The sequence below is a fragment of the Eptatretus burgeri genome, chromosome 4 (genome assembly GCF_056783735.1).
Source record: "Eptatretus burgeri isolate ZD-2024b chromosome 4, Ebu_testis_v1, whole genome shotgun sequence".
NCBI lineage: Eukaryota > Metazoa > Chordata > Myxini > Myxiniformes > Myxinidae > Eptatretus > Eptatretus burgeri.
The window spans coordinates 44,029,888-44,053,849 of NC_140964.1; the positions used below are offsets into that span (position 1 = coordinate 44,029,888).

General features: G+C 46.8%; 1 protein-coding gene across 1 annotated transcript in view; it reads left to right on the plus strand.

Annotated features, from left to right (window-relative positions):
- Positions 1 to 8,706: 8,706 nt before the first annotated feature.
- The window catches only part of LOC147027931 (transmembrane glycoprotein NMB-like), a 37,894-nt gene continuing 22,638 nt past the window's right edge, over positions 8,707 to 23,962 (plus strand). Inside the window, exons 1-3 of the mRNA XM_085877778.1 lie at positions 8,707 to 8,958; positions 21,416 to 21,681; positions 23,056 to 23,278. The gene's annotated coding sequence lies outside the window, so the exon portion shown is untranslated. The remainder of the gene's footprint in view (positions 8,959 to 21,415; positions 21,682 to 23,055; positions 23,279 to 23,962) is intronic.

Consider the following 23,962-nt stretch of genomic DNA (forward strand, 5'->3'; position numbering starts at 1 on the left):
TAAATCGTTAAACGCAAGGACGATCCATCATAACCCACACCCTCCCCCTCACACTCACCTACTACTGCCAACATGAACAAACTACTACTAATACTAATACTAATACTGATACTGATACTAATACTGATACTGTTACTGCTGACATGGACATCGACTCAAAAAGGAACTCGAAAACACTGTTGGGTTCCCCTTTTATGAGCAGCATTTTTATATACCAATTCCCAAAACCGCTGGGAACACATCTTTATATGGCAGTTGTAAGCTAGAAACACGTTAATTTATTTTTTTTGTCGACCGGAAGACGTCATTGGAATACGTCTACATACGTCGATGTGTGTTGGGACTACGTAAAGAATTGGTTCAAAGCACGTCAAACATAAGTTAGAAATAAGTTTCGCGTAAAAAAGACATTACCGCGACGTGTTTCGACTTATGAGTAGCTTATAAGTCGCCTTTGTGGACGTGTGTAAGCGTCCGCATATCGTGTGTAAAACTTATCCCCATCGCATGCGGAACGTGTGTCATACGCCGAGTACGTCGTAAAATTTTGAACATGTTTAAAATTTCTTGACGTACTCTACTTACTATGACGTATGATAGCGTACTTTAGCGTTCTACTCACGTATACCAAACTTACTCATACCGTATTTGATGTGCCCCAACGTTTTAGACACATTTTTCTTAGGTCGGCATACGCTGGCAAGATCGCCAAGGTGTGACCGCGATGTTGACACTTCCATTTCTACGGCAGTTATGATTCGAATCGTTGTGCGTCAGCCTTTTAATAGGCTACGTCACGACATCGTCGGCGATGCGTGCAATGTGCTATGCCTAAGTTAGACTATCGTTGGGCATCGGTTGTGTAGGCCGACAACAGGTTCAGCATTCGTTGGTATAAGTTATCTATAACACAACGAAACGTTCTGTGTCCGTTACCAATGCGTTATACATAAGACCAAGTCGCTATGAATACGTCCGAATCTTGAAAAAAAAACATCAAAAGTTCAACGTAAGCCAGCGTTTTACATACATTTTAATACGTTGCCATCACTGGCTAAAACGTCAAGGTGTGACCGGGCCTTTAGGTCGGCATACGCTGGCTAAATCGTCAAGGTGTGACTGCGTGGTTGACACTTCCAATTCTCAGGCGGTTATGATTTAAATCGGCGAGCGGCAGGTTTTTAACAGGCTACGCCACGAGTTCGTTGGCGATACGTGCAGCGCGCTATGCCTAAGTTAAACTATCATTGGGCATAGGTTGTGAACGCTGACAACAGGCTAAGCATTCGTTGGTATAAATTATCTATAAGACAACGAAACGTTCTGTGCCCGTTACTAATACATTATGCATACGACCAAAACTTTAAAAAACATCAAAATTTCAGCGTACGCCAACGTTTTACATACATTTTTATACATTGCCATTGCTGGCTAAATCGTCAAGGTGTGACTGGGCCTTTAGGTGACGAGAACAAGACGATGAGATTTTGGTTTCGTGCCAGATCCAGATCCGGCCTCTGAGTCGGATACAAAATGTAAACTATTCAGCCCGGCGGAGTTATACACTCTTCCAAGTGCCATTGTTCTAGTTGCCATGTGCATCTCCTCACACCAGGGGAGAGAGACAGCAATACACTTATCTGCTTGCATCCACAGGGTAAAGTGGGCCATGTTCAGGACTTCAGGTGGGCCATGTTCAGGACCTCAGCTGGACCGTGTTCAGGACCTCAGCTGGGGCATGTTCAGGACTTCAGGTTGGCTGTGTTCAGGACTTCAGGTGGGCTGTGTTCAGGACTTCAGGTGGGCTGTGTTCAGGACTTCAGGTGGGCTGTGTTCAGGACTTCAGGTGGGCTGTGTTCAGGACTTCAGGTGGGCTGTGTTCAGGACTTCAGGTGGGCTGTGTTCAGGACTTCAGGTGGGCTGTGTTCAGGACTTCATGTGCCCATTTTTATGGTGTGCTCCCTGATGCTCACCTGAGAATCGTGATATTATTATCAAATTAAAGCCTGTTATGTTCAGATGTTATATTCTGGTCACGTGATGTCAAGACTCGCATAAAGCTATCATGTTTTGTCAAGGATGTCTTATCATCTCGAGTGTGGTACAATGCAAGTCAATGTGTGTGGATTCCTAGACAGTATCTATTTGTTGGTAATGGTTTTCATTAATTTTCTCAGTGAGTACTTAAAAAGGAGAAACTGACACTCAAGGATTCTGGTCAAGAAAGGAACAGCAACAGAAAGAGAGAGGAGTGAATTGGGTGAGCAAGCATGCCTGTAAATGTCCATCAGAGGGCGGGCTTGCACACGTACTGTAACTATTACACCTGGTGGAACATTCAAATACCTCTAAGAATGAGAGATACTTACAATAGTTCAGGAAACACAAATTGTTGTTCTTTTTATTTTGGAGCTAGCAAATACCACCGATTGCTTCGCTGACGGGAATCCTAGAAGATGGGGGAGGGGAGGGAGAGAGGGAGGGAGAGAGAGAGAGAGAGGCAGGCAGAGAGAGAGAGAGAGGCAGGCAGAGAGAGAGAGAGGCAGGCAGAGAGAGAGAGAGGCAGGCAGAGAGAGAGAGGCAGGCAGAGAGAGAGAGGCAGGCAGAGAGAGAGAGAGAGAGAGAGAGAGAGAGAGAGAGAGAGAGAGAGAGAGAGAGAGAGAGAGAGAGAGAGAGAGAGAGAGAGAGAGAGAGAGAGAGGCAGAGAAAGAGAGAGAGAGAGGCAGGCAGAGAGAGAGAGAGAGAGAGAGAGAGAGAGAGAGAGAGAGAGAGAGAGAGAGAGAGAGAGAGAGAGAGAGAGAGAGAGAGAGGCAGGCAGAGAGAGAGAGAGAGGCAGGCAGAGAGAGAGAGAGAGGCAGGCAGAGAGAGAGAGAGAGGCAGGCAGAGAGAGAGAGAGAGAGAGAGAGAGAGAGAGAGAGAGAGAGAGAGAGAGAGAGAGAGAGAGAGGCAGGCAGAGAGAGAGAGAGGCAGGCAGAGAGAGAGAGAGAGGCAGGCAGAGAGAGAGAGAGAGGCAGGCAGAGAGAGAGAGAGAGAGGCAGGCAGAGAGAGAGAGAGAGAGGCAGGCAGAGAGAGAGAGAGAGAGGCAGGCAGAGAGAGAGAGAGAGAGAGAGAGAGAGAGAGAGAGAGAGAGAGGCAGGCAGAGAGAGAGAGAGAGAGAGGCAGGCAGAGAGAGAGAGAGAGAGAGAGAGAGAGAGAGAGAGAGAGAGAGAGAGAGGCAGGCAGAGAGAGAGAGAGAGGCAGGCAGAGAGAGAGAGAGAGAGAGAGAGAGGCAGAGAGAGAGAGAGAGAGAGAGAGAGAGAGAGAGAGAGAGAGGGGCAGGCAGAGAGAGAGGCAGAGAGAGAGAGAGAGAGAGAGAGAGAGAGAGAGAGAGAGAGAGAGAGAGGCAGGCAGGCAGAGAGAGAGAGAGAGGCAGGCAGAGAGAGAGAGAGGCAGGCAGAGAGAGAGAGAGAGAGGCAGGCAGAGAGAGAGAGAGAGAGAGGCAGGCAGAGAGAGAGAGAGAGAGAGAGAGAGAGGCAGGCAGAGAGAGAGAGAGAGAGGCAGGCAGAGAGAGAGAGAGAGAGAGGCAGGCAGAGAGAGAGAGAGAGGCAGGCAGAGAGAGAGAGAGAGAGAGAGAGAGAGAGAGAGAGAGAGAGAGAGAGAGAGAGAGAGAGAGAGAGAGAGAGAGAGAGAGAGACAGAGCGAGAGGGGGGTTGTGTGAGGAAGGGGGAGCGAGGAGAGGAGAGTAGTATAGGGGGTTGAGGTGGGAGAAAAAGGGGGTTTTGGAGTTGGGGGATAGGATGGCTGGGGCATGGAAGGAGGGGAGAGCGTGGGGGGGGAATGATGCCTCACTACATATCGCTATACACTCAAGGAGGGGGGGTAAGATAGAGAGATAGAGGGAAGGGGAACGGGAAGGGAGAGAAAGAGAGGTGTGGAAGGAGAGTGCTGCACTTTATTAGGAGAGGGGAGCAAGGAGGGACAGAGAGAGAGAGAGAGAGAGAGAGAGAGAGAGAGAGAGAGAGAGAGAGAGAGAGAGAGAGAGAGAGAGAGAGAGAGAGAGAGAGAGAGAGAGAGAGAGAGAGAGAGAGAGAGAGAGAGAGAGAGAGAGAGAGAGAGAGAGAGAGAGATGGGGGGGGGAAGATGAGAGGGGAGGGGGAGTTACCAAAGGCAGTACTATGTTATACTTTATGAACACACACACACACACACACACACACACACACACACACACACACACACACACACACACACACACACACACTCATTACCTTTTATTTGTATAGATGGAAGATCACATCAGGAAGGTGGCCTCCACCAGTTGCAGCGCATTGTTTTAGAGACTTAGACGCTCCACAAAATTTTCAAAGACTCGGTGCAACAGATTTTGATCTTGATTGATGACAGCTATTTCAGCTTAATTTGCACATTTCAGCTCCTGTGTTGTGTGTGAATGATTCCTGTATACATGTTCTTTGAGATATCCCCATAAGAAGAACTCTGGGACTGTGAGGTCAGGGGAACGTGCTGGCCAGGGGATGGCTCCAAAACATGAAATAACCTGATGGAAGAGATTGCTGACCACGTCCATACTGCGTCGAGCAGTGTGTGCTGTGGCTCCATCTTTTTGGAAGTGGAGGTTGTTGAGATCAACATCAATTGCTTCTAACTTGGGAAGCAAGAGGTTTTGTAGCATGGCTACGTACCACTCAGAATGAACTGTTCATCAATCAACAATATCCCGTTCCCTTCACAAAGCTGGCCTCTCAAGGCAGGTGTCAAAAGACGCATTAAAAGTTCATATAGAGTATGCAAAAAAGCATCTTAATGATACTGTAGGCATGTGGAGAAAGGTTTTGTGGTCAAACGAGACAAAAATTGACCTTTTTCGTCTAAATTCCACATCTTACATCTGGCGTAAGCCTAACACTGCACAACACCCAGTCAACACCATCCCTACTGTCAAGCATGGTGGTGGCAGCATCATGTTACAGGGATGCTTTTCATCAGCAGGGACTTGCAAGCTTGTTATGATAGAAGGGACAATAGACGGTGCAAAGTACAGGAGAATCCTTGGAATCTGCTTGAGTCAGCCATAAATCTGAAACTGGTTCGGAGATTCACATTTCAGCAGAACAATGATTCAAAGCACAAAGCGAAAGCCACATTGGAGTGCCTGAAAAAGAAGAAAATAAATGTTCTTGAGTGGCACAGTGAAAGTCCTGACTTGAACCCAATTGATCATTTATGGTGAGACTTGAAGATTGCAGTCCATCGACGATCCCCATCCAACTTGGCAGAACTGGAGCAATTTTCATATGAAGAATGGGCAAAGAGTTCACCATCTCACTGCACAAAACTGGTGGAGACCTTCCCAAAAAGACTCGTAGCAATCATTGCTGCAAAGGTGTTTCCACCAAGTACTGACCTTAGGGGCTGAATACTGTTACAACCAGTGAGTTTTGATTTGTACATGTTTTTTGCAGGTGTTCCTGACATGTAACCTCCTTCAACTATAACAGTGTTTAGTTTTATTTCATCAGTTATGAATAAAAGTGTGTGTGTGTGTGTGTCTCCTCCATAACTCCAAAACCATGAAACCTAGCAGCCTGAAACTTTGCATGCATACGAAGAAAACTCTAAAGAAGTGCAAGAGTGAAAATTGGGTGTTTGGGTTAATTAAAACACTCCTTTTGAAGATCATTAATGGCATTATTTAATTATATCCTTCATCAGGTGATCCTCAGCCACCTCGCTCTCTGGGTCTTAAGGTGTTTCCTGGGTAACCTCGCTGGGGTCTGAAGCTGCGATGTTTTTTGGCCTGCTCAACCATGCTTTGACTTGGAACAGGCCGCAATGATTTCTAAACGATAAAGTTTTTCTTTTTTACTTTCCTCACTCATATTGAATGCCTGTTCATCATAGCTACGAATCGCTAGGTATATTGCAGTGCTAATAAACGCCTGGCGACACCAGGGTTCATGACTTTATTTCATTTGCGCATATGAATAACTGAGAGAATGTCAAACTAAGCAGAATTATAAAATGTAAGCTCCAGATTTGAAAGTATCAGCAGTTCTGACTCTTAAAAAATGTGTTTATTTGTCCAATTCAGATGTTGCATGAGCGTTTCTGGGTACATAGTTGTATCGATAGAAATTGGTAATTGCTTGCCAGGCCAGGCACTCCGTTGGAATGCCTGCTTGAGTGCTTAAGCCACTAACTGAGCTGCACAGTTCATGTCAGTTGATAGTGGTGCAGTTCCTGTCCCGATCGGGATGCACAGACAGCAGTTACTACAAGGGAGAGGTGCAGATACAGTACACACGGACATGGTACATATGGATAGATTTGGATCTGAACGGACTCTCCGTGGGTGTATGGACATGCCATGCCTGTTATGGGTGCTGTGGTGGCAAAATTTCATCCCATATCTTATGGAGGTTTTATCAGGTTTTCGTTTGTCCTCACGCCTGTTTCTAAAGCATTTGGTTATTGGATTTGCTTTACAAAGGTTATATATTTCTCTTTTTGAGTTTCAAAGCAAAATATATTTGATAACGCCCGATTTCTGGAGCCCTTTGCTGTATTGATATATTTCCTAAATTACCGAGCCAAATTTTTCTCCACCCATCACACGCAGCTGTTTATAAAGATTGATGTTTGTGAACATCTCCCTGAAACATCTCTACAAATGTAACATTGTTTTTCGTTGAAAGCCACTCAAGATTTCTGGGTTGTATATAGTACGTACTGTCGTCAGTAATCACACTGACACAAACCTGCTGATTCCCAAAAATTGTCAATATTGGCCAAGTGTGTGTGTGTGTGTGTGTGTGTGTGTGTGTGTGTGTGTGTGTGTGTGTGTGTGTGTGTGTGTGTGTGTGTGTGTGTGTGTGTGTGTGTGTGTGTGTGTGTGTGTGTGTGTGTGTGTGTGTGTGTGTGTGTGTGTGTGTGTGTTGTTGTTCACAAAGCATAATATATTGTTACGAATTTGGAATTCGATTGCACACAACATACAGGTTCCTTTAGTCAGCTATGTCGATAAGTGCTTGTTCCCGAGATAGCTCACCTTTCATTGTTTAAATGTTCAGAAATCTATTAGATGCGCTGCGGATCAATTTAATAGTTAGGGAACGAACAATGGAGACATCTCTCCCCCTCTTCTGTGAAGAGGAAGAACCACCCTGCTGTCCCGTGACTCATGATGTCAACAACTCCCTCCCACCCGTGGCTGAGCGGGGGATGGAGCACGAGGGCATGAGTCATGAGTCACGCCGGGAGCGGGGGAAGGGTGGGAGAAGGATAAAAGGAGATCTTTTATTTTATTCGGGGGCAGAGTTGGAGAAGGGAGTTGAGGGGAGTCGTTCAGCAGACCTTCGGGTCCTGTTTGGCTTGGGTTAGGGTTGAGGCCTTCGGAAGCTTTTTGCTTCGGCTGGCTCAGTGAGCTTCAGCTGAGGCCTGGCTCGGGAGGAGGCTTTTTGGAGGCTTTTTGCTTTGATGGTTCCGTGAGCTTCGGCTTCTGCTTGGCTCGGAAGAGATTTTTGCTTCAAGCTGCCCTGTTTGGAAGAAAGTTAAGCCGGTTGCTCGGCTCGAGCTGCGAGTGGTGGCTTCTTCTTCTTGGTTCGTGGAGCTCTTTGTTCTCCATTTTGGTTCCCGGCCTGGTGTGACTCATCGACCTCTTCGTGGAGGTGGTTCCTCGGGGAAGCGACGCATCGACGGGAAGGATCGGCGCCTCGTCTCACCAGCACGTGTTGAGAAGCACGGGAGGATTCGCGGGAGCTCGGGAAGGATCGCAGCTCACGGCGATTGGATCCAGCTCGCTCTCGTTGGAGCCCGGGTCCGAACAACTTGAAGACCACACAAGGTGGAGAGGTTTGAGATAGGCTCTGGGTTTCAGCTCACCTGTCCTCCGAGCTGGAGCTCGTTATTAAAGGCCTCTGCCACCATTTCTTGGGTGTGTGTGTGTGTGTGCGTACGTGTGTCCGTGGGCCCGTCTAATAAGTAGGAAATTGTTAAGTGCTTTGTGTGCTGTAAATGTTTGCATTGCATTTCGTATAGACGGTCGTAGTTCTTTTGTTGTGCTTTTGTTGCTTATATAATTGCATTCGTGTTTTGCCTTCTTTAATTGCATACGTGCTTTATTATAATAAATGTCCTTGTGTGAATGTAAACCTGTTCGTTGCGTCCATTCCCTCATTGAACTGCCCCATCTTGCACTTGGAATATAGTTGGTTTTTAAATAGCCGGTAAAGTGATCGGGTCCAACGGGACTGCGCGATAATACCCTGCTCGGTTATCCCAAAAGGAAGCGAGCTGCTTAAGCCGCTCGTTTCCAAGCAGTCCCGTTGAGGTGCAATCTCTCGGTAACATACCCGCGCGAATAATTAGGTAAATCGAAGATTTGGCGATCGGACCCTGTAGCTCGGGTGGAGTGCGGACAAGGTTGTGGTGTGGTTAAAAACACACCCGTGGCTGGTTTCCGGCATTGATCCGGAAATCCGCAACTGGATCATACCTACCAACCCTACCGATTTTCTATAGCTCCCAATGCCTACCGATTTTATTAGTCAGACATACCGCATTTGGAAATTGTTATTGGAAAAAAAAAATAGTTGTGTTTTTTCAGTTTTGCGTTCGTTTCTCACTGCCAAGATCCTATTACACGCGGCTGTTTCTACATTTTACAAAACTCGTGCCTGACCTTGATTTTTTTATCTCGTCAGCGATTGGTTATTGCTTCCAAACTAAGCATGACCAATCAAATGGGATGACAGGAAACAGCGGGCATTCATTTCCAGACAACGCGCCATTGGCATTTTCCATTCATGATCAAAGACTGCAGTTAACAGAGAGGACTCATCGCTTCAGTGCACGACAACAATGCAAACAGCAGAAAAGAAAAAACCACCACCACGCTGGGTCAACGAGTTTAAGCCAAGTTGGACAACAGAGTTCAAGTGTATCAAGGCTTCGCGTGAGGTAAACTGTAAATATGCTATGAAATCACAGTGGCCAGTCATTTCATTCATAAAGATGTATCAGTGAGTTTATGTAAACTCTTGTGTACACGTATGGGCACATACATGTGGAGCTTGGACAGTCAGTAATTTATGGAAACGTGACTGATGATCATGATGTCTTCGAAAAATAAAGATTGGTGAGTAGATCAACCATGTTAAGTTTTCTCTTTTTCACTCTAAAAATATGTTGATATATTTCAGCTAACTGTGGTCTCAAAATGCAGGAGATTGCACCATTTTGCTTCATTTTTTTTGAAAAATTCCCTGGACCTGGACATGCCTGGTCCAGGGCATGCCCCTGGATCCCCCTGGGGACGCGTGCGACGCCAGCCTACCGCTTTTCCTTCAAAAAAGGTTGGCAGGTATGCTGGATTGTCCGTTCGGTGGGCGAAGCGACCGCTATTGGTTAGACACGGTCGTTCGCACGCCGACGGGGTGGGAAATCTACAACACTGGTGTTGAGGAGTGGGATGCAAACTCTCCCGCCTTCACACCAAACCAAATTAACGGAGCCGGATCAAGGGTGTGCGAGGCGACCCTCCGGTTCCATCAAATTCCGAGCTTTTAAAATTATTTCCGTACGCAACATGGCAGCTCAAAGCGAACAGGCGCAGGAGGGATTAGGAATATTTTTTAACGTAGAATCCATGGTCCAGGACGATAGCGCCATGCAGGTTGACCATCCCCCCACGTGTGGTTTCGAGCACGGACCAGATGTTGGAGGTGATGGGATGATTGATGGAGGATATGAACGAAATGAGGGCGAATGCGCAAAACATGGGAGGCCGCATGGAGTTTATGGGGCAATCTGTGGAAAGCATGAATGCCAGGGTGGACGTGATGAATGCAGACAGGCAGGCATGGAGAGAGGGGAGGCGGCTGATGGATTACAAAATGGCGGCGCCACGTGCTGGAGCGAGCGAGCTGAGGGGGAGTGTGAATTGTATCGGCCCAGCGGTGGAGGACAAAATAATCCGGGAGACGTGTAAGAGACACGTGGAGACGACGGAAATGATAAAAGAAATAACAGACACGGGATGTAGAAACGGTAGTGGAGAGACTACACGATATAGACGGGGTGATAGACGAGCACACACACATGGAGGTAGTGGAGGACGATGAGGGGGAGCTCGGGGAATGTCTCGTGACCTGGTGCAAGCAGCTGGATAGCCTCCTTCAGGAACGAGGGGAGGGAATATGCCCCCTTGAGGCGGATCACGACCAGGTGGGTCCGGTCGAGCTTTGCGAGGTTGAGGGGGCGAGTGCTGTTGACGGGTGCACACGAAGCTTGAGGGGTATGAAGGCCCCGGGAACCCTTGTGGTGGCGCTAATCCCCAGTGCGATTGTCCCGGTGCGTGTGTTCACAAGTGTGGTGAAATGTGTGCTGAAACGCGCGCATAGCGTGGGTGAAAGGCGTTGTGTGGAACAGACAGCGTGTGCAAGTGAAATAGCGAGCTTGAGTGAAAAGGCTTATGTGAGTGGAACACCGTGTGCGAGTGAAAGGGCATGCGTGAGTGCACGGCCGTGTGTGAGAGGGACCGTGTGTGTGAGGTCGCTGTATGTGAGGGAGATGGCGGCTGGCATGCGGGAACATGCAACCACATGTGCCGGTGTGAGTGTCATGGTGAGGTGTGTGAGCGTCGTGGCACGGGGGAGTTTGTGCGCGAGAGTGCGATGACGACGGTGCATGACGGTGGACAAAGGCCGAGTAGCGGCCGTAGCTGTTTTGGGGACTGTGCCGGGTTTGCACGGCAGCACGTGCGGGGTCCGTGCCGTGCCACGCACAAGGCCGCCACGTGCGCGCCTGCGGGAGTGAAGCCCGGTCCGTAAACACCAGCGGTGGATTAGCCGATCCCACGGACGGACAGAAGATAGGCTGGATAATGGATTTGGACCGGATGGGTTCTCCAGGCGAGCATGTGTGTGATGCTCCGACGAGCAGAGCACATGTGTTCGCGTGGGGAACCCCTCGAAACGCGAGGTTTGTTTTTGATGCGCAGGGTGACGTCGTGGCTGCAGGGTTGGAATCCGGCAGAAGGGAAATCCCTGCCAGATGGTACCGTCCGAGGAGGGACGAGATGCGTGAACAGCTGCCATGACGTCACGGGGAAAGGAGCACAGGTTGCGAGTTGCCGCGCTGGTGCACGCATAAAAAAAAAGCAAGCCTTGCTTCGGGTGAACAGGATTCCCTGGGCAAGGGGAAGAAGACCCCCCTGTCAGGGGGAACAGGAACTACTAGTTTGGGGGATGGGTTAGCGATAGTTAGACCGGCTTCATGGGGACATGGGTTGTTCCTCATGGAGCCCGTGGAATGGATTAGTTACAGGGATTTCAGTTTAGATTAAGGAAATGGGAATTTTTTTTTGATTTTCGGAGACATGGACATTCTGTAAATGTGTAGAGGGGACGTAGCTTAGCTACGAAGAGTAAATGGAATGTGCATGAGAATAAGGGATGACTAGGGAGCACGAGTTAGTTCAGGGATTTAATTAAGAAGGATGGCAGTATAGAGTGTTGGTGTGAGTTGTGAAATGGAAAGTGCGTGAGGAATGAGTGTGGGAGAGTGGGCCAAAGTGTGCGAGTGGAGCGAATGTGGTATGCATGGTGCGATGACTGATTGGGGGGGGGGAATGATTCCCACCCAAGAGACCCCGGGGTCAGTTTAATGTTAGCTAGTGGGTTATTCAAATTTACTAACAGGAGGTCGTTTTTGTTGGTGTTGAGAGAAGGCACGAAACCCATTTGGAGGGGTGCAAGAGTTCATGCACCGGCTGGGAGCGTGGCTGTGGAAAGGTGAGTTTTGTTTAGTGGGCACCCCGGGCACCAGACTAGTCGGCCAGAATAGGCCAAGGGCCCAAGAGGGGCCGGGATAGTGTAGTGGGTACGGGCGACCCGTCGGAAACGGGACCCGTAGCGCCAGAATGCCATGGGGGCAGTGTAGTGGGCACGGGCGACCCTTGGAAAGGGACCCGGGGCATCAACACGCCACATGGGCATCGGAGGGGGGCAATGCCAGAGAGGGCAACCCCCCCGCCTTGTCGGGAGCAGCTCGGCTCGGACGCAGCCTGCTGGCCTGGGGGTGCCATGGTTAGAGTTCGGCAGAGGGGGAGTTCCTGCCAGTTGAGCCACGCTGCACAGCCAGGAAATTGTGCGAGGGCACGAATGAAAATTTGAGGCCAAGGCCCAAATTTATAATGGACACCAACACAGGCGATGGGAATCATGGTTTTTAGAACTGATAGTTAAATAGTGTGAGGCGTTTTTTTGAAAGCCCCAGGGTAGTTTCAGGTTAATGAATGTTTGGGTAGATAGGAGATGTACCCCTTCGCACCATCCATCCTTTTGCTCGTTGTAGGCTGCTGGACTCACCTTGGGAGATCGCTGAACTCTGAGGAGGCCATTCTGAGGCTTTGTTGGGCCTCGAGACAGGACGCTAGTCTCTCCCAATTCCCCTCCAGAGAGGGAACGTAGGGGTTGGGAGTAGGCTAGGTTGACAGGATAGGTTAGAAGGACAGAGACGATAAAGGGGGTTAGGGAGACGATTATAAAAGGAAACTAAAAATAAAGAGGGGATAAATTTTGTTGTGTTGTGTGGCAAATTAAGGGAGTGGGTATGGACAGAGACAGGCAAAGGCGATAGAGTGGGGGGAGACAGTAGGCTAGGTCCGAGCCCGCCTTCAAAGCGGCCGGCACCACCGCACTCCCTCCGTACCTGATGGAACAACACCAGAGGACAGCCAGCTTCACCTGCCGGCCTGTTGTGCTGCAGCTGCCTGTTCTGCATGGACTTGCCTTGCCATGCCTCGTTTACCTGCCTCTGCCATGAGGCAGCCATGCCTGCTAGCCCTTGTTTGTGTTTTCCCTTGTGTCCATCCATCACCATGTGCGCCAGGACCATCCAGTTTTGCAAAGACTGCCCTGCAGGCAGCCCGTGCATCCATCATGCTCATTTGTGTTTTGCGACTATCTCCATCCACTCCCCTGCACCAATGACTCTGTAATGACTTTTACCTTTTCCCTTTCACAGATCACAGGTCCTGGGCCATGGTTAAGTAATGGATAAGTTGAGTGAAAATTGTAAATACGTGGAACCTCACCTGCATGTTTGTTTTAGTGCCGGCAATTTTAGTTAAGTTGTCCGAATGAGTCTGAGAGTTTGTTAAGTTAATTACGCAACGCATTAGGTTATTTATTTTTGGGACACGTATAAAGAAATGTCGCACTCAGGGATCCGAAGGTAGAACGCACTAGGGGAAAACTCACACATGCTGGCCACATGAAAAATTGACGACTCGGGACGAGTCTGTAAAAAGGGGAGGGGGTAGTGTTACGAATTTGGAATTAGATTGCACACAACATACAGGTTCCTTTAGTCAGCTATGTCGATCAGTGCTTGTTCCCTAGATAGCTCACCTTTCATTGTTTAAATGTTCAGAAATTGATTAGATGCGCTGCGGATCGATTTAATAGTTAGGGAACGAACAATGGAGACATCCCTCCCCCTCTTCTGCGAAGAGGAAGAACCACCCTGCCATCCCGTGACTCATGATGTCAACAACTCCCTCCCACCTGTGGCTGAGCGGGGGATGGAGCATGAGGGCATGAGGTATGAGTCATGAGTCACGCCGGGAGTGGGGGAAGGGCGGGAGTAGGATAAAAGGAGATCTTTTCTTTTGTTCGGGGGCAGAGTTGGAGAAGGGAGTTGAGGGGAGTCGTTCAGCAGACCTTCGGGTCCTGTTTGGCTTGGGTTAGGGTTGAGGCCTTCGGAAGCTTTTTGCTTCGGCTGGCTCAGTGAGGCTTCAGCTGAGGCCTGGCTCGGGAGGAGGCTTTTTGGAGGCTTTTTGCTTTGATGGTTCCGTGAGCTTCGGCAGAGGGGTTGGAGGGGTTTGGCCTTTTGGTTTGGCCCTTGGCCTTCTGCTTGGCTTGGGAGAGCTTTTTGCTTCAAGCTGCCCTGTTTGGAAGAAAGTTAAGCCGGTCGCTCGACTCGAGCTGCGAGTGGTGGCTTCTTCTTCTTGGTTCGTGGAGCTCTTTGTTCTCCATTTTGGTTCCCGGCTTGGTGCGACTCAGACCTCTTCATGGAGGTGGTTCCTCGGGGAAGCAACGCATCGAAGGGAAGGATCGGCGCCTCGTCTCACCAGCACGTGTTGAGAAGCGCGGGAGGATTCGCGGGAGCTCGGGAAGGATCGCAGCTCACGGCGATTGGATCCAGCTCGCTCTCGCTGGAGCCCGGGTCCGAACAACTTGAAGACCACACGAGGTGGAGAGGTTTGAGATAGGCTCTGGGTTTCAGCTCACCTGTCCTCAGAGCTGGAGCCCATTATTAAAGGCCTCTGCCACCATTTCTTGGGTGTGTGTGTGCGCGTACGTGTGTCCATGGGCCCGTCTAATAAGTAGGAAATTGTTAAGTGCTTTGTGTGCTGTAAATGTTTGCGTTGCATTTCGTATAGACGGTCGTAGTTCCTTTGTCATGCTTTTGTTGCTTATATAATTGCATTCGTGTTTTGCCTTCTTTAATTGCATACGTGCTTTATTATAATAAATGTCCTTGTGTGAATGTAAACCTGTTCGTTGCGTCCATTCCCTCATTGAACTGCCCCATCTTGCACTCGGAATATAGTTGGTTTTTCAATAGCCGGTAAAGTGATCGGGTCCAACGGGACTGCGCGATAATACCCCGCTCGGTTATCCCAAAAGGAAGAAAGCTGCTTAAGCCGCTCGTTTCCAAGCAGTCCCATTGAGGTACAATCTCTCGGTAACCTACCCACGCGAATAATTAGGTAAATCGAAGATTTGGCAATCGGACCCTGTAGCGCGGGTCGAGTGCGGACAAGATTGTGGTGTGGTTAAAAACACACCCGTGGCTGGTTTCCGGCATTGATCTGGAAAGCCACGACTGGATTGTCCGTTCGGTGGGCGAAGCGAACGCTATTGGTTTGACGCGGTCGTTCGCACGCTGACGGGCGGGAAATCTGGAACAATATTCTTTCTGATAACTCCCCTACCCCCCACCTCTCTCTCTCTCTCTCTCTCTCTCTCTCTCTCTCTCTCTCTCTCTCTCTCTCTCTCTCTCTCTCTCTCTCTCTCTCTCTCTCTCTCTCTCTCTCTCTCTCTCTCTCTCTCACTCTCTCACTCTCTCACTCTCTCTCTGTCTCTCTCTCTCTCTCTCTGTCTCACTCTCTCTCTCTCTCTCTCTCTCACTCTCTCACTCTCTCTCTCTCTCTCTTCATCTCTCTCTCTCTCTCACTCTCTCACTCTCTCACTCTCTCACTCTCTCACTCTCTCACTCTCTCACTCTCTCACTCTCTCACTCTCTCACTCTCTCACTCTCTCTCTCTGTCTCTCTCTGTCTCTGTCTGTCTCTGTCTCTCTCTGTCTCTCTCTGTCTCTCTCTCTCTCTCTCCCTGTCTCTCTGCCTCTGGACATGTCCAGGCGGGGTTTGTCTCTAGACCTGTCCAGATGGTATTTATCTCCGGATGTGTCTGGGCAGTGTTTATGTCTGGACGGGAGTTTGTCTCCGGATGTGTCCAGGTGGTATTTATCTCCATACGCGTCCAGGTGGTGTTTGTTTCCAGATGCTTCCGGGCAGTGTTTGCCTCCGGACAGCTTGGTTCCGGATGGGTCCGGGCGGTGTTTGCCTCCGGACAGCTTGGTTCCGGATGGGTCCGGGCGGTGTTTGTCTGAACGGGAGTTTGTCTCCTGGTTGTGTTTATCTCCGGACATATCCGGGCAGGGTTTGTCTCTGGGTTGTATTTATAGTCTGACCAGTAGAAAATGGATTTCAGATATTATTTTGTTTCCATCTTCACTGCTATTCCATGCAGAATAATTTTGATGAGAGTATGAATCGGAATTGATGCTCCACCACACATCTACCTTCCCTTCCTCTCACCTCTCGTTGTCTTCCCTCCCGCCCTCCTTCCTCATTCTCCCTCCCTCCTCTCTCTTTCCCCCTCCCTCCCTCTTGATATCCTCCTCTATCTCCTCAAAGTCCTCACTCTCCCCCCACCCCTCTCTATCTCCTCCATCTCAGTGTTCCCGTCAGCGAAGCGACGGGTGGTATTTGCTCGTATTTAATCAACAATTTGTTTCAAATCGATGCCACTTGAACAATACACTGCCGAACAGTCACTCGTTAGGAATTCATGACAGAAAAGTACTTGGAGGATGGTACAATTTGTTGATTTAAGTGGTTGGAGTGACTGAGTACACAATATGGCCAAAAGTATGCAGACACCCCTACTAATTAGTGGATTTGGCTATTTCAGCCACACTTATTGCTGACAGGTGTATAAAATCAAGCACACAGCCATGCAATCTCGATAGACAAACATTGGCAGTAGAATGGGTCGTACTTCAGAGCTCAGAGACTTTCAACGTGGCACCATCATCGGATACCACCTTTCCAACAAGTCAGTTTGTCAAATTTCTGCCCTGATAGAGGTCCCCCGGTCAACTGTAAGTGCTTTTATTTTGAAGTGGAAACATCTTGAAGCAACAACAGCTGAGCCACAAAGTGGTAGGCCACACAAGGTCACAAAACGGGACCGTCGAGTGCTGAAGCGCGTAGTGCGGAAAAATCACCTGCCGTCAGTTGCAACACTCACTACTGAGTTCCAAACTGACTCTGGAAGCAACGTCAGCATGAGCACTGTTCGTTGAGAGCTTCATGAAAGAGGTTTCCATGGCCGAACAGTTCACCATGCGTAATGCCAAGCGTCGGCTGGAGTGGTGTAAGCTCACTGCCATTGGACTCTGGAGCGGTGGAAATGCGTTCTCTGGAGTGAAGAATTACGCTTCACCATCTGTCAGTCTGACGGACGAATCTGAGTTTGATGGATGCCAGGAGAACACCACCTGCCTTTATGCATAGTGCCAACTGTAAAAATTGGTGATTAAGTGGTTTGGGGCTGTTTTTCATGATCCAGGCTAGGCTCCTTAGTTCCAATAAAGGGAAATCTTAACGCTACAGCATACAATGACATTCGACACGATTCTGTGCTTCCAACTTTGTGGCATCAGTTTGGGGAAGGCTCTTTCCTGTTTCAGCATGACAATGACCCTGTGCACAAAGCGAGGTCCATACTGCGTTCAGACCTAATTGCCCAACATCATTGCCTGACCTCACTCATGCTCTTGCAGCTGAATGGAAGCAAATCCCCACAGCAATGTTCCAACATCTCATGGAAAGCCATCCCAGAAGAGTGGAGGCTGTTATAGCAGCAAGGGGGGGACCAAGTCCATATTAATACCCATGATTTTGGAATGAGATGTTGGATGAGCAGGTGTCCACATACTTTTGGCCATGTAGTGTATGATGGGAGTGGAGTGGCGTGAGGGTGATTAGTGCTTTGTGGAGCCAGTTGATTAGTTGTTCAGTGACAGGTGTGTATTGTTTATCCTTTTGTTCCTAATTGTGTGCCATAAAATATTTTTCTGCATCTTATTTCCTTGTGTACATGCTTGAGTGAGTGCAAACTATTTTGCTCGTTCATTTATCAGTTTGTGAAGGTCAAAGTATTTCTGCTTGAGTTCTTTTAAAGAAAATTTAAGAAGATTTAGCTTCCATATTTATATGGTTGTGGGAATGACTCTTAAGGGTTAATGGATACTTTGAATAACTGGTTATTTGTTAGTACGTGTTCTATATATAAGCGTACAATAATTAAATGTAATGCCAGACATACAGTGCTGCAGAATGGTGCCACGTAACAGATCAATTGTGCATTTTGGGTGAAAAGCATGAAAATTGGCACAGATGTAGCTTTTAATGTGCTGAACATTTCTGGATATGGGGCCATTTCAGTTTCTTTCCAAGATGGCTGCCAAATTAAAAATGGCCACAACCGAGTAAAAAACTGCTTTCTGACTTGTTTATAATATTTAAATGTACTAATTTCATATTTTTCATGCTCTTTAACTGTGATATTGCATCGTTGGTTTCTCTACTGATATTTGCATATGAAGACCACAAGGGGAAAACCAGAGATGTCACGATATGTCAATTTTGAAGAAACTGAAAAACAAAGTTTCAAGACTTTGGTAGACTGTTTAATAACTGTCATATAGATTTATTTTCCAGTAAAAGGAAGAGTGATCATTGGCCGATCAAATTAAGCATGTGGCATTTGCCAAGCTTCTGTGTTATTTAATTTAAGAGCAAAGAACGAATCAATGTTGCAAACTGACATCACTGGTTATTCCCTTGTTTAATAATTGCCATGCAATTTTAACCCAGGATGTGTAGCAAATTCATGCTTGTTGGTTATTGGCATACATTACATGACTTTGGTGATCACAGATTATTTTTTTCAACATTAAACGGTCATTGTTTTTTTGTTTGATTGGTGTTCAACGTCATACTCAACGGTATTTCGCTTATATGACGACGGATTCTCCATTTCTTACTCCGTACTACTTAATATTATGGAAAACCGGGAGGAAACCAAGGATAAACCACCCCCGCGATAGCTGAAGTCACCTCATGTGACTCCCTCATATACCTAAGCAGGTTGATTGGGCGGTGGGTACATCGAATGACGATGGGTACTCAGACGTGCTAACCATTAAGCCACGGCGTGGGTCCCATAAAAGTCACAATAAAGGTTTGACCAGGCTTGAACCACGATATGCACCAACTACGGAGCCCATGATATAACCAAATAGGCCATTGTAGTGCTCAGAGTTTATGCTGTGAAAGTTTTACAACCTTTCATTTTTAGTTTCTCAACTCTGAATATTATGGTGGAACAGTTAACATGAACAAAGGGAGATAAGCAGGAGTAAAGTACTGACAACTCTGGGTTTCTACTTGTTCAGCTTTGACAACACTTGTTTTTTCATTGCACGGCTAAACTTTATACCATATAAATTATGTGACACCCCTGGTTATTTGTTAAAGTAATATTGTGAGAGGAAACCTTATGTTGCCAACTATTGGCAGGTGCATAACCCTGAAATTTATAAAAAGTGACATCTCTGGTTTTTCCACTTGTGGTCTTCATATTTCAACAATGCAACAATTTTAAAAATGGTGCAGAAATCCAAGATGGCCACCATGCTTAAGCAGTTGAGGAGATCTACCTCTCTGAAAAGGAGGTAAAAAGGGTTGTTTTTGCTGAATAACATCCACGCTACTTGATTATATTATTTCCATGCTTTGAGTCACATATTGCCTCATATATTTAAACCAAATTACATCGTTAAACCAAATTGTTGCCTATCTCATTTGCATAATAAAAGGAGAATGCAAACTCTCCCTTCGTATAATAAAGCACATGAGTTCTGCAGTTGGCAAAACGTTCTTATGACATGTAGCTTTCATCTACGCAATGCGTCTTTTAGTTTTGGAATATTATCATGTGTAAATACAAAGTAATTGGACAAAAATAACCGTTTTTACCTCCATTTCTCGAGAGATGGATCTCCCCAACTGTTAATTGGATAACTGTAAAAGCTAATATATCCTTAATGAAGTCAGGTTTTCTTCAAATTGTAATTCTTTTATTACTATCACATGTGTAGGCATGGGTTTTACTATGATTTGTTTATCAAGAGAAACGTCTATCAATATGGTGCACATTCATCTTGTTATAATAGATCTAAGTCATCGCATAGCAACAAGATTCAGCAATGGTTTTTAGCAGTACATTGTTAGTTTTATATAGAAACAGAAATCTACCTCTAGGCACAAAATTATGCTTAATATTGGTTAATCATGTTATTGATGCTCACAGTCTCCGTGACACTTGCGATATGTTGTACATGCCATCTCTGCCTTCACACACTTGCACTGGTACAGGCATCCTCTTTCCACTTTGCAGCCGCACTTCAGAAGTTCTTTGCACGATTTGGATGCTTCAGGCAGGGTTGTCCACCGAGGTTCCCACAACTGTGAAACCCCTTTAAACCATCCCCAGTCAGCGGGATCTGGTAACTCTGGATCTCACAGTAATGCCTGCCCCCAGCAATGCCCTGCCTGAAATGCTGCCCACTTTGCGTGTTGACACAGTGCAGCTGAAGTAGATGAAATGAACTCGATGGATCTCCCCTTTTGAGTAAATAACTCTCTTCGGGCATCGTCAACACTGTAACAGTAACTTGTCCGGTCATACATGACAACAACAAACCGTTCAATTGTTTGCATTTGTTCTTTCAATGTCTCGTCTGAAGGAGTAGTCTATCAAGAGTCCCAAAGGCTTCTACGACATCTGTGAAAACCTTCATTGTGTTCCATGCTGTTTTCTTTCCTCGGTTCAGAAAGAATGACGTCTGATCACAACCTGTGAAGGCGTGGAACATTAACAGAGACAAAGATTTATCTGGACCGAGGGTATGGGCAATGGTGTGTGCTGGTATGAGTCTGCAATTCTTTCCTGTGCCAAATAATACCCATATTTCACTCAGGTTCGTTTGGTTGAACAATGCTATTGTCAAGACAAGCACGTCAGTGTCCACAGTACGCAACATGACTTTCTGGTATCCATTCGCAGCAGCGTCTGCTGCATGGAGTAGTAGCCGAGTGTCGGCTTCTTCGTGTGCACATGGAGAAAGGCGACTGATGTCTTCTCTTGGGGAATTCAGCAATATCCATTTGCCAAACGTATCGTCTTTGAATCAAGTGGGCAAAGCAGTGGTTCTTTTGATGCCTCTTGACACAAAATGCATTTTGTCCAATTTATCGGCGATGATGATTCAGATGTTGAAGGAGTTCCTGGACGTTGTCTGGGGTCTAAAATCTTGAAGGATTTCGCCATTGTTGGTATTTTGATTACTACACCACCACCACAGCTTCTACAACTAACAACAGCATGCACTGTGATATGGAGATACTGATCTGAAAGAAGAAAATGAAGGATGAATGAATGGATGAATGCGTGCGATATACACAGATTAACTGTAAGAACGTTAACTGTGATGCATGGTACAATTACCACATTACACGTTCATATGTTCATCACCATTTTATCATGTAGCAGCCATTTTGAATTTGAAAGCCATCTTGGTTAAGAAATGAAGAACATGTGAAACGTAAGGTAAAAGTTAGTGACATTTCACATTATTTGTCAATTTTCCAACCAATCATAGGAAATATATTCATTTATATGGTTGTATCGGTAATTTCGCCCATGGTGGTGGCCATTTTGAAAATGACCGCCATCTTGGAAAAAATTCAGTTGGCTTCACATCTAATATTGTTCAGTAGGTAAAACACTACAACTGTGCAAAGTTTCATGCTTATCACCAAAAGTGCACAATACTTCCACCATTCTGCAGCACTAATACATCACCATTATGTTTAGAAATGCACTGTGAACTTTCCCTCATGTCTGTGTCCAACATTTAAATCCCTAATTTGCCCCCCCATTTATTTTATGTTCTTTCCTCCATGATCTGTTTAAATGTTCTTTTTTTTTTAGTGCTCACTGGACCTTGCTGCACAAGTCTGGTGTGAAAATGAGCAAGTGTTGTCAAGCACTGGTTAACAGCGGTTGATTCACCTCAGAAAGCTTTGTGGTGCTGCTGTTACGACTTGTGATGCAGCCATTACAGCTCGTGGTGCTTCCGTTGCAGTTCAAGGTGCTGTCGTTAACCCACCCACCATGTCTAAAAGCGACCAAAGGCATGGAGAGGGGAGGAGTGCGGCACATGATGAAAGACGGGTATCCGAAGTGATAAAAGGCAGGTACGCCAGAAAAAAAAATAGTTTGTCTTGTCCGTGGTACTGCTCGCCATGCTAAAGCCTGCAGGAGAAAACAGCTGCATCACACCACACTGAACAGACTGTGTCTGTCTTGCTCCCCTCAGCCAGTGGCACGGAACGATCGTTGAGCCCCACCTCGGGTTTAGGCAACATTCTTCATTGTCTTGTGAATTTCCCAATGTGTTTCTCCTGTGGCATGGCTGATGGGCCCAAATAAGTCAGGGTAACTAAGAATCTCCGTTCGTTCGTTTGGCATCGTGAATGCTTATAGGTAGGGGTTAAGGGGTTATTTTATTGTTGACACCAGGATGATTTATTTTTGTGCATTGCTTTCATCCTTGCTTCCTTCCTCCATTGCCATTTGCTGGTTAATAAATATACCTAGTCTTGGGGTGAATTCTGCTGATCCTGGCTGCTTCCTTTGGTGGTTTAGGCTGGTTGTCGGGGAATTGGGGTGCAGTTAAACCGCCTTAGATTGCATCACGTAACTAATCTCATGGTTTGTTCGGCCAAATTAAAAGAGACACGGTCGTCTATCAGTGTGGCACCCAGTTAAATCTGCAGCCTCATGAGCAGTGTAAGGTGACAAATAGGCGTGGGAACTTTCTCGGGGCTGTGGACTTAGCTGGCAATAGCGGTCACTTTGACACGACACGCAGGACTCGAACTGGGCAACCGGAACAGATGTGTGGCTATTACAATATTAACATAATTTGTTGCCTTATATAACCTTTACTGATTGCAGTAATAAATTTTGTGTCCTTCTGCTCAAGTTATTTGTTAAGTTGACCTGTAAAACGGCTAAATTTGAATGGTTCACACGCTGTTCAAGCTAACATATTTCTTACAACCACTCGAGTCTGGAACGAAGTTTAAAATCCACTGCTTTCTGTGGTCGAACTCTTTCTTCTTGTATGAATTGCCATTCACTTTATTATATTTTTTAAATCTCTCAATGTGCTCAGACCTGATTGCTTGATGACGGCTAATATTATGATTGTCTTCTCTCTTGAGGTCATGAAGCATCCTGCTTTATAGGTCTTGTTGAATGAGTAGTTCCTTGAACGTGCTGAATTGGATGTGAGCTTGTTTGGTGACTTTTGTTTCCCTACATGTCTAAGGTTTACGTAGGACCTTGGACATATATCATGTGCAGGACAAGACATTAGGAGATGTTAATACAATAATACATGTATATGAATTCATCATCATGATCTTACACCATTTTTCATTTACTCAGAGTCCAAAGTGTTTAGGACCCAGATAGCCGTCTGTTCGGAAGGTGGTTTGGGCAGGAATTTGGAATTTGTTCATTATTCCGGTGATAACTCACCTACCCTTTGTCGAAACACACAGTGGGATATTTGCTGTCCACCAGCAAACAATGCTGGCAGACGGGTCTCTGATTGAACGGGCCACCCGAAGGACAGCACCTTCATTGACTCAACATCCTCCTGCCTGGGAAGGAAGCACAACCAATAGTCGCGTCACGAGTCAAACTTCTACCATGAGGTAGCTCAAAGATGATCCTGCCCTCCGAGATATCCTGTCACTGTCAGCCCACAGTCACACACTGAAGGTAAAAATGATCGACGATGGGTAAATCAACACAGCACGAGGCATTTGAAACATTTGAACCCACTATCCCATGGCTCTATGAGCTATGGTTTAGGTAGGACATCATTCAGTGCACAACTATGCCTGGTGTTGGTGTAACAGTTAAGGTGGCTGGCTTCAGATCTTATGGTCCTTAAACACACAAACACACACACACACACACACACACACACACACACACACACACACACACACACACACACAATTACATTTTTACTGTGATTAAACTCGCATGCACTTCTGACAACTCCTCAACAAAAAGCCTCGCCTCTTCCTCCCAACTCTGTCCCATCTTTGCACTCCCTCCACCCCCATCCAAAGTCCTCAATCCATCCCTCCCAGCCTGAAGGCATCGACAGTCTTCAAAACCCCCATGTCCCCCTCCCACCGAAAGTCCTCAACCCTGCCCCTCCCCCTTCCAAAATTGTACCATCTTTACTCTCACCCTCCTTCTGTTCATAAAAGCAAACGGGCATTCCCACATCAAAATAGCAGAATACCTAACGTTTTCTGCTCCCCTATCATGCTATCACCGACTTCACAGAAATCCGTCAACACAGTCGCCTGTTCAACTCACAATTAGCAAAGAAAATAGTTGGACATAATAGCAAATCTGCATGACCTCCAGAGGAAAAGTGTGATTTGA